Source organism: Rutilus rutilus, assembly GCF_951802725.1.
Source record: "Rutilus rutilus genome assembly, chromosome: 1".
Lineage (NCBI taxonomy): Eukaryota > Metazoa > Chordata > Actinopteri > Cypriniformes > Leuciscidae > Rutilus > Rutilus rutilus.
Window position 1 is genome coordinate 916747 of NC_140209.1, and position 14458 is coordinate 931204.

The 14458-nt window shown below is 39.9% G+C and overlaps 2 protein-coding genes across 3 annotated transcripts in view; one reads left to right on the plus strand and one right to left on the minus strand.

Moving 5' to 3' along the window:
- LOC311301520 (uncharacterized protein) overlaps window positions 1-14458 on the minus strand; it is a 402121-nt gene that overhangs the window by 121065 nt on the left and 266598 nt on the right. The window lies entirely within an intron of this gene.
- LOC311301482 (uncharacterized protein) overlaps window positions 1-14458 on the plus strand; it is a 36871-nt gene that overhangs the window by 20321 nt on the left and 2092 nt on the right. The window contains exon 1 of one of the 2 annotated variants that reach the window (XR_014629467.1): window positions 4102-4176. The exons of the other annotated variant lie outside the window; for it this stretch is intronic. The gene's annotated coding sequence lies outside the window, so the exon portion shown is untranslated. Of the gene's footprint in view, window positions 1-4101; window positions 4177-14458 lie in introns of those variants that run through there. 2 annotated transcript variants of the gene reach the window in all.

Here is a 14458-nt window from a genome sequence, read left to right on the forward strand (position 1 = left end):
AACGATTTTAGTTCTAGGAACTCCATTTGTAGGAACTAATTTAGGTCCTTCTTCAGAGTAGGGTCTAAATCAGTGCTATAGGAACTATCCGTGACGTTAGTGTACGCTGATTGACCGAACGCAAGCGGAACACCAGCACCCGCCATTTTTAAAACAGCTATATGTAAACACACAGATTATAGCCTATATATTTACTCCATAAACTAACTATACAAACATGGAAAACAGTGATATAGATGGGTCTCTAAACCTTTATGCTGAAGAGAAAATCCAACGCAAAACTAAGAGGACCAAGCCAAACATGATTATGTTTATCTGCCCAGCTAGCAACACTGGACATCAACCACACGTTGATGTCCATAATAACCTTTTTTCATATACTGTCTACTTTCTATAACAGTTCTATCTAATAAGATATTAAACAGTACTGTTAGACAGATTGCTAACTAATAAACAGAGAATGCGAGCATTGTTTGCTCTGGCGTTCTCAGCGCCGCCAAAATAAAGGTCCGTCGCTCCGTCAAAAATAAAAGTCAGCGTGCTTGCGTCACTCCCTTACCCCTCCTACCAGTTCCTATGGCCACTTGGCCAGTGCGAACGCAAACAGCAAAACCGAGTCTGGGGGAGAGTAGTTCTTAGAACTGTTTAGAAGTGGACAGTTCCTAGAACCAAGTTCCTAGAACTACTTGGTCGGAAAGCGGCTAATGTTAGGAAGACTGTTCCAGAGTTTTGGTGCTAAATAGGAAAAGGATCTACCACCAGCAGTCGATTTTGATATTCTAGGTATTAATAACTGGACGGAATTTTGAGATCCCAATAGACGTGAAGGACTATAATGCGTTAAGAGCTCGCTCAAGCACTGCGGAGCTAAACCATTTAGTGCTTTGTAAGTAATCAGCAATATTTTAAAATTTATACAATATTCAATAGGGAGCCAGTGCAGTGTTGACAGAACTGGGCTAATATGGTCATACTTCCTGGTTCTGGTAAGAACTCGAGCTGCTGCGTTTTGGACCAGCTGTAGTTTATTAAGCGTGCAGGGCAACCACCCAGTAGAGCATTACAATAATCTAGCCTTGAGGTCATGAACGCATGAAATAATTCCTCCAGGATTTCACAATTTTTGTGTGATTTTTGCGATCAAAATGACAGAAATTTGTGAAAAAAAAATTGCTATTTTTATATTTTATAATTAGGACATCACATTTACCATAACAGTATTATGTCAGATGCACAATAGTCATACATGACAAAAATCACAAACAAAATGCATAAAGCTTGTTTATTTTGGTCTAATCAAATTCTCATCAAATTAACTTTTAAAACAACCTATGGGCAATTTTTCTATCTTACCTAAGTAAATATTAACAGCAGGTGTAGTAATTTATACTGTAGAACTGTGTGTAAATGCTGAGTTGAGGGGTCCTGAGCTGCAGAAGGCAACCTGTTACTTACAGTGCGGCGTTTTGCAAGGCGTCCCCACTGCGTTAAGCTACGCAATACGAAGTGACCGTTCGAAAGGGAACTACTCGGTTACGATCTTAACCTCAGTTCCCTGAGAGTAGGGAACGAGTATTGCGTAGCCGGCCGCACTATAGTAATCTGGCAAGTTGTCGCTTCAGACGTTAAACCTGCTAAAATCATGGTGTTTTTCTGGGACTAATATAGGCTAAGGCCGCGCCCCCTTGGCGGGCTCTGATGTGTAATGGCGTGATGCTGGCTCATTTGCGCCCGCGCCATTGGATGTGCAGTTGCCGCAGCACAGCCAATGAGTGAGCCAGACACTCGCTGTGCTAGCTGTGCAGCTGCAAAATATGTTTTACATTTTAGGCTTCAGTAAATTGAGGAAAAGGAGTTTTCCCTTTTCCCGCAACATCTGTATCCACGAAAAAATGCATTGAAACTTTAATTAAACTAGAGATATTTCAATTGGGTGATTATAATTTAATGTTTTGTAAGGTCTTTTTCATTTTTGTGATTATTTTGCAGTTAAATTAGGAATTATGCAGGATCGCAAAAAAAAGTGACATTTTGATGATTTTGCGTTGTATTCAGCGATCACGGAATCGCAAAAAACTGGAGGGACTGCTAATTGTTTTGCATTTTTCATTGAGAGCATATGACGTAATTTAGAAATGTTTAATTGTAAATTAGCAATGAATGAATATTTTTTTTCCACAGGGAGACTACAATGCACTGCTTGATGCGATACTGTAGTAGACGATTGCATTGTTATAATTTTGTCCCTGATATTATCAGTCTTATAAGTGAAGAAGTTTATAAAGTCATTACTGCTGTGCTGTTTTTTTCCGTTAGTTTAGCAACTGTTTCAAATAAATAGCTAGGATTATGTTTATTTTCTTCTAATAGGGTTGAAAAATAAGCAGATCTAGCAGCTTTTAAAGTCTCTCTGTATGCAATCGAGCTCTCTTTCCATGAAATGCGAAATACCTCTAGTTTTGTTTTCTCGTTGTACCACGGCGTTGGACTATTTTCTTTAATCTTATTTAAGCGCAACGGAGCAACTGTGTCTAAAGTGCTGGAAAAGAGAGAGTTAAAAGTTTGTCGCAATATCTAGTTCTTCTAAGATATCTGGGATGCTGAGATGATGAAACTGATCAGGAAGATTATTTACATTTATTCATTTAGCAGACGCTTTTATCCAAAGCGACTTACAAATGAGAACAATAGAAGCAGTTAAACTAACAGTAGGACAACAATATGCAAGTGCTATGACCCTTCTCAGTTTAATCTAACGCAGATTTTTTTTGTTGTTGTTGTTGTTGTTATGGAATAGAACAGAATAGAGTAGTAGAGAAAGTGTTAGTATTACTGGATCAAGTGCTGTCTAAAAAGAAGCGTCTTCAGCCGTTTCTTGAAAGTTGCTCTGGACTCAGCCGCTCTGGTTGAGTTAGGCAGGTCATTCCACCAGCAGGGAACAGTCATGGTGAAGGTCCGAGAAAGAGATTTTGTGCCTCTTTGAGATGGCACCACAAGACGTCGTTCACTTGCAGAGCGCAAGTTCCTGGATGGCACATAAGTCTGAAGTAAAGAGTTAAAGTAAAAGGGAGCAGAACCAGTGGATGTTCTGTAGGCAAACGTCAGTGACTTGAATTTGATGCGAGCGGCAACTGGCAACCAGTGCAGTTTTGTGAGGAGAGGAGTGACGTGTGCCCTTTTCGGCTCATTAAAGACCACTCTAGCTGCAGCGTTCTGGATCAGTTGCAGAGGTTTGACTGTGCAAGCTGGAAGACCAGCCAGGAGAGCGTTACAATAGTCAAGTCTGGATAAAACAAGCGCTTGGACAAGGAGTTGAGTAGCATGTTCTGATAGGAAGGGTCTGATCCTCCTAATGTTGTACAAGGCAAATCTACATGACCGAGCAGTTCTAGCAATGTGGTCTGTGAAGTTCAATTGATCATCAATAACCACACCAAGGTTCCTGGCTGACCTAGATGGAGTTATGGATGACGAATCTAGCTGAATGCTGAGATGATGAAACTGATCAGGAAGAGTATTGATAAAGCAATCTTTAGTGGCAGAAGTGATAGTTCTCACGTATTTATAACACAGAGTCGGCTTTGCAGCCTTGGCTAAATGAAGTTTACACAAGACTAGATAATGATCTGAGATGTCATCGCTCTGCTGCATATTTTCAATGGCATCAACATCTATATATGTGATAATATTAGATCTAGAGTATGATTACGACGATGAGTAGGTCCTGACACGTGTTGTCTAACTCCAATTGAGTTTACAATGTCTTTAAATGCCAAACCCAATGCATCTTTTTCATTATCGATGTGTATATTAAAATCACCAACAATTAGTACTTTATCTGCAGTCAATACTAACTCTGATAGAAAGTCGGCAAATTCTTTGATAAAGTCTGTATGGTGCCCTGGTGGCCTGTATACAGTAGCCAGCACAAATCTCAAACGTGTTTTATCGTTTACACTATATATTCCACACTGGAGAAAAACCTTACAAGTGTTCACACTGTGACAAGAGATTCAGTCTGTCAGCAAATCTGAACAGACATGAGAGGATCCACACTGGAGAAAAACCACACATGTGTGATCAGTGTGTAAAGAGTTTCTCTATTAAATGTCACCTAAAGCTACACATGAAGATCCATACAGTGGAGAAACCACTTAAACACAGTCTGAGATCACGGTAAGTAGTTTATTTTCATGTGCTGAGCAACAAAGTCTCTTTGTTATATTATATAACAGAGTTCTAGGGGCTGTGAAACTACCATACGAGTTTAAAAACATTCAATCCACAGTCAACTGCACACAGCCTGCATAAAGTAGCCAGTAGCCAGCACAAATGTTAAACGTGATTAATCGTTTACACTAGATAGTGTTACATTTAGCAACAACACTCTAAAAGAATTATATTCAAAACTTGATATCTTAGTGGTTTTGAAAATATTACTATAAATTAAAGCAAAACCTCCCCCTTTGCCTTTCAGACGAGGTTCATGTTTATAACAGTAATCTTGCGGGGTGGACTCATTTAATGTAATATAATTGTTTGGTTTTAGCCAGGTTTCTGTCAAACACAGCACATCTAGGTTATTATCTGAAATCATATCATTAACAATGAGTGCTTTTGAAGTAAGCGATCGAATATTCAGCAATCCAAGCTTTTGCATTTGTTCATTTGTACTATATCTGTTTTTTATTTGTTGAACATCAATTACATTTTTAAATTTTTAACCTTAGATGGGTTTGGAAGTTTTTTGTATTTCCTAATTCTGGGAACAGACACAGTCTCTATATGATGATAGCTAGGTGAAAGAGGCTCTATGTGATGGGATTTATCTGACTTTGGTGACGCGAGACAGCTAGCAGACGGTCGGTTTAGCCAGTATTATTATTGCAAGTGACTTAAGATGTTTTTTTTTTTTTTAGTTCATAATCAATTAGCATTCAGCTGCAACTTCTACAATCCAACATAACAATATTAAAGTTCTGAGCTTCATTTCACTAAGTTTTCTTTCTACCGCTGTGATTTTCAGGTGCTGAAGATGAACAAGATGATCAGGAGTGTCTAAGGATAATAAATATTGACATGTATGTTGTGTTGCGGAGTCACGAGGCTCCACCTGAGAGCGGCATTTCCTTCGCTTCACCTACACCTCAAACTCGACGTCAACACAGAAAGGGTCACAATAAGAAGCCTGTAACTAAGCATGTCACTGACGAGCTTTCTGGTTTACTGAAACATATAACCATCTAAAAATATTGTTGTGAATAAAGAGTTTTCTGTCCATCTCTGTTTCTCTCAAGTCACATGAGAGAGCAGTAACAAGGGTCTTTGTCCACACATACAAAGGAACTGTTGTATCTTCAGAGGAAAAAGCCACTGACTGGACAGTCAGGCTTGTACCGAAATAGCAGGACTACACTAGCTGGGATCAGCATGTGTACATGTGATATTGAAATAAGCAGTCATGTGCCTTACAGTAAATATGATTTTACTTGCTCTTCCTTGCAATCTCCAATCCGGAACGCCAGCAGTTTTCGGATGCAAGAAGCTTTAAGCCTAGCTAATATTACTCTGTTAGTTCAGTACTCTATTATAATCTGTAACAAGTATATCTTACATTTTTAATCTTTTAATAAATATTGTTAAACATTTATTACAATCATTTGACTGGAACTTGGATTTTTGAGTACGTGTCACATTCTTGCACAATCGTAATCAACACATGAGGATCCACACCGGAGAAAAGCCATTCTCATGTGATCACTGCGGCAAAACATTTCTTAGGGCATCAGTCCTGAAGAATCATCTGAGAGTTCATACGAAGGAGAAGCCACATTTATGTTCTGTGTGTGGAAAGAGTTTTTCACTTCTGCCATATTTACATATACATCAGAAAATTCACACTGTTGTGAGAGAGTACATGTGCTTTGAGTGTGAGAAGACTTTTACTACAGAAAACAGTTTAAAACTGCACCAGAGAATTCACACTGGAGAAAAACCTTACAAGTGTTCACACTGCGACAAGAGATTCAGTCAGCCATCATCTCTGAAAACACATGAGATGATCCACACTGGAGAACAACCTTACAAGTGTTCACACTGTGAGAAGAGATTCAGTCGATCAGCACATCTGAAAACACATGAGAGGATCCACACTGGAGAACAACCTTACAAGTGTTCACACTGTGAGAAGAGATTCAGTCGATCAGCACATCTGAAAACACATGAGATGATCCACACTGGAGAACAACCTTACAAGTGTTCACACTGTGACAAGAGATTCAGTCAGTCAGCAAATCTGAAAACACATGAGATGATCCACACTGGAGAGAAACCTTTCAAGTGTTCACACTGTGACAAGAGATTCAGTCTGTTAGCACATCTGAAAACACATGAGAGGATCCACACTGGAGAGAAGCCGCACACGTGTGATCAGTGTGGGAAGAGTTTCTCTATTAAAAGTCGCCTGAATCTACACATGAAGATCCATGCAGTGAAGAAACCATTTAAACACAGTCTGAGATCACGGTAAGTAGTTTATTTTCATGTGCTGAGCAACAAAGTCTCTTCTGTGTAAGTTAGCCACACATCACCCTATAGCCAAATCTCTCCTCTACACCTATAGCCGGTGTGTGGTGAGCACAGGACACTTTGTTGATTTATATCTATTAACTTGTGTTCAACCAACAGTAATGTCTATTTTGTCTGTTCAGATCAATGCAAAAAAACACAAATTCGCTCTGACAGCAGGTGGCGCTCATGTAAAGCAGAAATATAGCACTATACAGGGCTCTAGACTGTGAGTAAATGGTCACATTTTGCGACCTTTTTTTTCCTGGCACACGGCAAACGAAAGCAGAATGAAACCACGCTACTTGTTTGAGCTGCGCAGCGCAAAGAGTTTATCAGCTCAGAGCAATACTAGACAGCGGTTTACTCGTAGGCCGATCTCGATCACGCAACATTACTACACAGAGCAGGCAGATTCATGCTACTGCTAACCCGGACGTTGAGGTCACTTCAGTGATTTGGGAAAAGCACGTAAAAGTCCTGGCAGTAAGCGATGCGTAAGGATGTAGTGTAACAACGAATTATAATTTTTTTCCGAAGTGTTGACAACTTAGTGTTAACTAATAATTGTTGCAAACTGGTACAACCAACAAAATATTAGTGCATTCCTTGAACTGGGCGTCGTTACACTACAGCCTTATGCATCGCTTTCTGCCAGGACTTTTTCAATAGATCTGATGCCATCACTAGGCTGATTTAAGAATTGAATTTAGGCTGCTTTATTTGACAGCGAGTTCATTTAATTCAGGTGTGAGGATGGTGGATCAGGAAAGACAGGGGAAGGCAACAGGTAGGTCTAACATTAGGTGGAAGTGTAGGGGAGCCACTTGATACCTACAGATTCATTTCTTAATATTATTAATATGGAAAAAGTAATATGGAAAATCTATTACATATTTTTTTTGGACAATATGTCTTAGTGGAGAAGAACACAGGCATCAAGTACAGATGAGACCAGTGATTACATCAGGTAGGAGTTCTATTAGTTAGACCACACAAAACTAAATGTCCAGTATGGTCTGAAGTTCTGTTGACCAACCTATTCAATGTGTCCTTTTTGGGTAAAAAATAGTGCAGACAGAGATGGAAAGCCACTCACCACTGAGGAGGAATTGGAGGAGAATGTGGAAAAGAGAGGTTAAGATGAGGTTTACATTTACATTTAGTCATTTAGCAGACGCTTTTATTCAAAGTGACTTACTTATAACTGAGGACTAAAGCAAGCGAGTCATCGTGAAGAGGCAAACAACTATGCAAGAAGTACTCCAAAATACAAAGTTCAGGCATTGCTCAGAGTAGGTGGAAGAGAATGCGGAACATTGAGGTGAAGAGGAGAGGGAGGTGGAGATGGAACAGAGAGGTGAAGAGGAGAGGGCTGAGACAAGGCCTTACTCAGAAGATCCATCTGACTGGCCACCACCACACCAGATTGGGGACTCATTTAGGCAGTGTATGGTTGAGAATGGCCCACAGAAATGTCCTGATGGGCCGTATCCGAGATCAGACAAGAGTAGACAGTTTTTTTCCAAAGATTACTGTTTTCGTTCAATCTCCAATGTAGTGCAGTGGGCTTGGTTACTGTACTCCAGAAGGACAAATAAAGTGTGTTTTGTGTGTAAGCTTTTTGGTGGAGCTAGAGTTGTTGACACGCTTTGTGGTGGGGTACAATAACTTTCAGTGTCTTTCAAAAAATGCAGAAGCATCATGAAACCAGTGTTTATCACATAAATGCTTGCCACTGAAGGGGAAGAATGCTAAGTTAGGAGATCCTATAAAGGGAAATTTCCTGGCTGTCCTTGATGTCATAGCACTGTAAGACTGAAAATACTGGTTGAGGCCTGCATGAGGCAAAAGGCCCTGATGGCTAATTAACATTCGACCTCCCCCACACGGCCTGACTTCCTCTCACAAACTACTAAGAACAACTCATACAAGAACATGGTTTAATGTGAATGTTTATCATTGACTGTTACGTTTTTGGTGTCATTTGAAATGTCTCAAAGTGAGTGGTACAGATATCTCATATCCAGATAGATAAAATAATAGGAAATAAGGTTTATAGAAGTTTAGAGAAAACTGGTCCAGATAATGCCACCCCCCTTCTGTTGAATAAGAAGCCATTTTGAGGGTGGCCTCCCCCATCCCCCATGTTACCTGGTCAAGGGGATAAAGGAAGGTGTGCTCTGGGTCTCTGGGCTCTTCTTTGCTGGACACGAATGGAATAGGGTCTCTCTCTCTCTCTCTCTCTCTCTCTCTCTCTCTCTCTATCCCTTTCTCTCTCTATCTCAGGTACAAACTGGGTAAGATTCTTTGGTGTAACCAATGTATAACCATGTTCTAGATATTTGAATTGATTGTGGAATTGATCTCTGATATCTGAAATATTAAATTATTACATGTGATTATTCTAACTGATTTTGACATTGTTCATTTAATGGTTTCAAAAGGAATAGTCAAACATTCGCTCACTTTTAGTGAGGCACAGATATTATTAAAACCTTTCATTTATGGAGTCAGATGAATTAACGAGAGAATACATGATTAATGTATTGCATTTAACCAACCAATACTTTGCATGAGAAAAGGACAGTAACACGTGATACCTTCCCCGTGTATTGGCGAACCGGCAATTGGACCAATATAAATAACGGGCCTTACAGCATAATATGATGTCACACTAGCAGAGCATCTTAGAAAGGTAGACTCTAAAGAAACCACAGGATATCTTTCCTGGTGCACTCAAAATAAATTTTTAGATTCAATTTCTGAATGTGTACTAGGTCAAATTAGTGCCCAGGTCAAAGCCTCCAAGTACTTTGCAGTGGAGTTGGATTGCACACCTGACATTTCAAAGCAGGAGCTGGCCTCCGTAATAATCCGGTATGTTCATACAGACGACAACAAGAATGCCACCATCATTGAGTCTTTTGCTGGCTTCACAGTCGTGAAGGACACAACTGGTAAAGGCCTCACAGAAACACTGACTGGGGTGCTGGATAACCTGGGGTTGGAGTTGGCTAACTGTAGGGCCAGAGCTATGACAATGGCTCAAATATGAGGGGTACACAAGGGTGTGCAAGCATTGGTGCAGCAGAAGTGTCCAGAGTAGAGGTCTGCTACCCGACCCGAGCCCGACGGGTCCCGAAACACTTACGGGTATCGGGTCGGGTTCGGGTTAATGTTTAACTATTTCTCCCCTGCTGTAGCCACAGTCTGAACCTCCTGTTATGTGATGCTGCGTCATCAAACAGAGTGTGTCTAACCTTTTTTGGCACTCTCCAAAGACTGTATATAATAATAATAATTATAACTAAATGTACACCATTTGTTCGGCTTTGGTGAAGAGGTGGGATATTCTGAAAGAATTTGTGGACATTACACTGAAGCCTGGAGTGATACCAGGTGGGAAGCAAAAATAAACTTTGTCAAAACTGTACGTTTCCAGTTAGGCGGGATTCTTGATGCTTTGGAAAAGCTTGAGGAAGTGGAAAAAGACGGCAAAACTGTCTCAGGCAAAGTCGCTGTCTGGCGAGTTTGTCAGCATGGAGTTCCTCATCACCTATGTCAGCAAGGCAATGCAAGCAGTGAACATCTCGATGGGCACTGCCATTGGAATGATAGACTCTCTTAAAGAATTCTTGCTTAAGTATAAAGTGGAGGGCTTTCAAAAATCCATTGACATTGCACGCCGAATAGGCATTGAGAGGGATGCTTCCCCTGAGTTTAGAGAGAGACGTTTCAGAAAGCAAAAGAGATTTCATGGTGATGATTCCAGCACTGGCCATTATGAACAGGAACCTGAAACCCCAAATTGTTGCTGCATACCCCCTCTGACACTGGGTAGTTGCGGAGGCCAGCTCCTGCTTTGAAATGTCAGGTGTGCAATCCAACTCCACTGCAAAGTACTTGGAGGCTTTGACCTGGGTATAAATTTGACCAAGAACACCACATGTGTCAAACTCAAGGCCCGTGGGCCTATTCCGGCCCGCCACATTATTTTATATGGCCCGCGAGAGCATATGGGTAATTAGGGATGGAACGAAATTTAGGCTGCTGAAAATAAAAATTTTTGGCCGAAAATAACATTTTAAGTTTTTGGCCGAAAGATACTAAAGCTGCCGCGCCCCTCCGTGTTCGGCGATGGTTTGACTCTGGCTCAGCTTGTTTTATGACTTTGCGTGCGAGTCCACTTCCAAAGATGCATAACTTCGAAGCGCGTTCCGCTGTGTGTGCGCGCTGTGCTCTTAGCTCCGTGTTCACAGCGCGTTCTGCTCAATGTTCCGCTAGCAACCTGTGTGTGTGTGTGTGTGTTTGTGTTGTGAGCTCTGCTCACGCTCACCGGAAAGGCAAAGTCCGCAAAAAAAAACGTACCGACATGAAATTTCTCTGGACTTGTTTCTTTTTGCAATAGCACTACTGTGCTGTAACGTGGTGTGTATAGCCGTGCTGGTCAACACTGGTAAAATTACACGAATCACGATCCTCTCGTTCACTGGTTCTCTCCCTGCTCTTCTCATGCTCTGATAAAAATAGCTTTGTAGGACTATACTTTATTTTGACAATTGGTAAAAAAATTATTCTGTTAAATCTGATTCTGCTGCATAGAACTGATTGAATAATAATATATTGATATTTTATATTATTTTAATATAGGTACCAGTTAAGGGTGTCACGATTTCGAAATTAATGCTCAGTCTCGATCATCGAATCAAAAAATGGAATCGTCGATGCTGCCACGCCCCATCAGCTCGGCTTGCCTGAATAGGTAATTAAATATTAATATCGAGAATATTAAAGCCTTTATTGTAAAACGCATTGCAGCTGCACAGCGAGAGCATCATAGCTCGTCTGTGGCGAGTTAGCAGTGGCGTGCGGTCCAATGGGAGCGCTTGGCGCCCTGCCAACCTCGAGCGCACCAATTTGGACGCGGCTGAAGTGTATACATTCAGAGAAAACTTGCCAAAGGACTTTAGGTTTAAATCGACTGAAGCGAAGTACCTGATATGAGCGAAATAGCATGGCACGGCAACGCAGTACTCGTTCCCTTATCTCTAAGGGAACCGAGGTTACGCAACCAAGTACGTTCCCTTACGAGAACGTTCTCTCGTACTGCGTTGCAAACGCTGTGGGAACCCAATTTAAAACGCCGTGCTATTCGCCTGTGACTGCTCTGAGGAGTCCAGGGAGCCCCGGGACTGTAATAGGTTATATTGTTTAAGTTTCCAATTGACTTAAGATATAAGTTATTGTTACATTATGTTGTTAATAAACGTTTTAAATTTGACAATGTAGTGTGTGGTACATTGCGAACAAAGGTCAGATATTATTATATTGCATAAAAGTCTAAAAATGGCATAGCTTGTGCTTTCAAATGTATTTATTTTTAAATCGAGAATCGAATCGAACCGTGACTTTAGAATCGAAAATGTAATCGAATCGAGGATTTGGAGAATCGTGACACCCTTAGTACCAGTATTAGCCTTTACACCATTTGTATCACTCCGCTTGTTTGTGTTTGCTTTGCGCCACTTGCATCATTAAGTGACTGACAGTAAGTGATGGGCGATACTGCAAATTTCGGTACCGATCCGATACCAATTAAATACAGGGCCAGTATTGCTGATATCAATACCGATACCAATACTTTTTCATTTTAAAAGCATGCACTTGAACTTGTATGCACTTTCCTGTGCTAGAGCAGTGTGTCATGATTTATGAGGTGAATGCATCATTAATATGCTAAATCTGAATACGTTTTCGTGACTACTAGGCCTAAATATTTTGTGATTTGTGCTCTCAACTCGCCTGTAATTAGTCAGTGACTTTTACAAAACTACCCTAATTATATACTAGCCTACTAGCCATACTGTTCAAAGGTTTTGGGGTCTGTTAGATTTTTAATTCTCTTCTGCATTTATTTGATCAAAAATACAGTAAAAACTGTTATACCAGTATTACAATTTAACATAGGCTATCTGTTTTCTATGTCATAGTAAACTGTAATTTATTCATGTGATCAAAGCTGAATTTTCAGTATCATTACTCCAGTCATGATGATATTTCATTTTAATATGCTGATTTGATGAACAAAGTTGAAAGAACAGCATTTATATGAAGTAGATATTTTTTAACAGTGTAAAACCCTTGACTCACTTTTGATCAATTTAATGCATCGATCCTTAAAGATACGAAAATATTCATTAAAAAAAATCTTACTGACGTCAACATTTTGAACCATTTTGTACACTTTTGGTTTGTTTATTGTGAAATAACTCCCGATTGTTTCTCTGTCATCTAAGGTTTCGTTTCCCAAACGTACTGGGCCTGTGAGCTCAGCGAAGCACCAGCATCCAACGCTCTCTGTGATTGATTGGTTTCAGCTTGTATCCAGATGACTAGGAGAAAAAGTTCTATCCTACACAATTATCTGCTAACATTAGAAGCTTATTTTACGCACTGAATTGCGTGCTAAATTAATACAAAAATTACTGGTAAAAAAACACACATTTGGATCTATATTTTTATGTGAGGATCGATCCTTTTCGATGCCATGTCAGTATCGAAGTATCAATGCTTCAGGATCGATCCGCCCATCACTAACTGTCAGTAAGTGACAAGTGACTGTCTTTATGAGTGAACAATTGAACTTGTTGAACTTGTTGACAATTGAAACTGATTAGTGCCAAAAACATTGATTAACTGAGGAAAGAAAGTTGCTGAAACCAATCTTTAATGCTAATATAAATTGCTCATTTGCCTCTGGACACCTCTTTGATTGAAATGTAACATCTATGCAAAATAATCCTTGAAAGATTTCTCATTTAAGGCCATTCCTGTTTGGAAGATGTGATTGTGTATTGTCAACAATAAGCAGAAACATTCTGCTTTTCCATTTTGTAGTGTGGATCATTCATTGCAACATTTATCCTCATTCTCATTTTTAAGAATCTGCTTGACAAATAATGTATGCTACTGCCCACTGACATGCTTTTAAAGCTATTCTTATCCACATTTTTTGGCCTTTAAACACCTTAAAACGCACATATGTAGGTCCGAGAAATCCTAATTTTATCGGGGGAGCATGTCCCCGAACCCCCCTAACTACCTCACATTTGAATACGCATGACTGTGTGGTAATGTGTGCTGGTGTGGCTACAGTGCCAGGGCTGAATTTTTTAACCAGTTTGCCCCTGCATATATACAATATACATTATTCTCTGTATATCAAATCATTATTACCCAGCCCCTGATGTTTCGGGCTCATCCCCTGATGTTTTTAAAACCTAGAAACACCCCTGCAAATGCATATACAATATTTGTAACTTAAATAAGTAATAATAAAGAGACAATATATTAACATTTTAAAAGTCTTACAGTTACAACCGGCCCTTTGAGGGCAGCCATAATGCTGAAGTGGCCCTCAGTGAAAATGAGTTTGACACCCCTGAAGTACACATTCAGAAATTGAATCTAAAAATTCATTTTAGACGACATTCTATTAACAACAATAAACAATTCTGAATAAGAGACAAATGTTCAATCAATGATTCTAATGGTTAATTTCTTGCAAGAAAGGCTCACAGTCACACAGTCAGTCAGGAGAATGTGAGAGTGCACGCCCAGAGAGGAGGCTCTCTCCCTCTTTATCTCTGATACTCATAACATAGATAACATGGGGCCATAGCCCAGGCTCTTAGCCAATTTCTCTGCCTTATTAGGAAAGTACGTGATTTATTATAGGGAAAGATCATTAATATGCATTCAAAAAACTATTTCCATAACACTGGGTATTCATTAGGGCTGGGTATTGACACACATTTCACAATTCGATTAGATTTCGATTCAATATTGATTATTTTGGATATCAGGTATAATACATGCCAAATTTTCT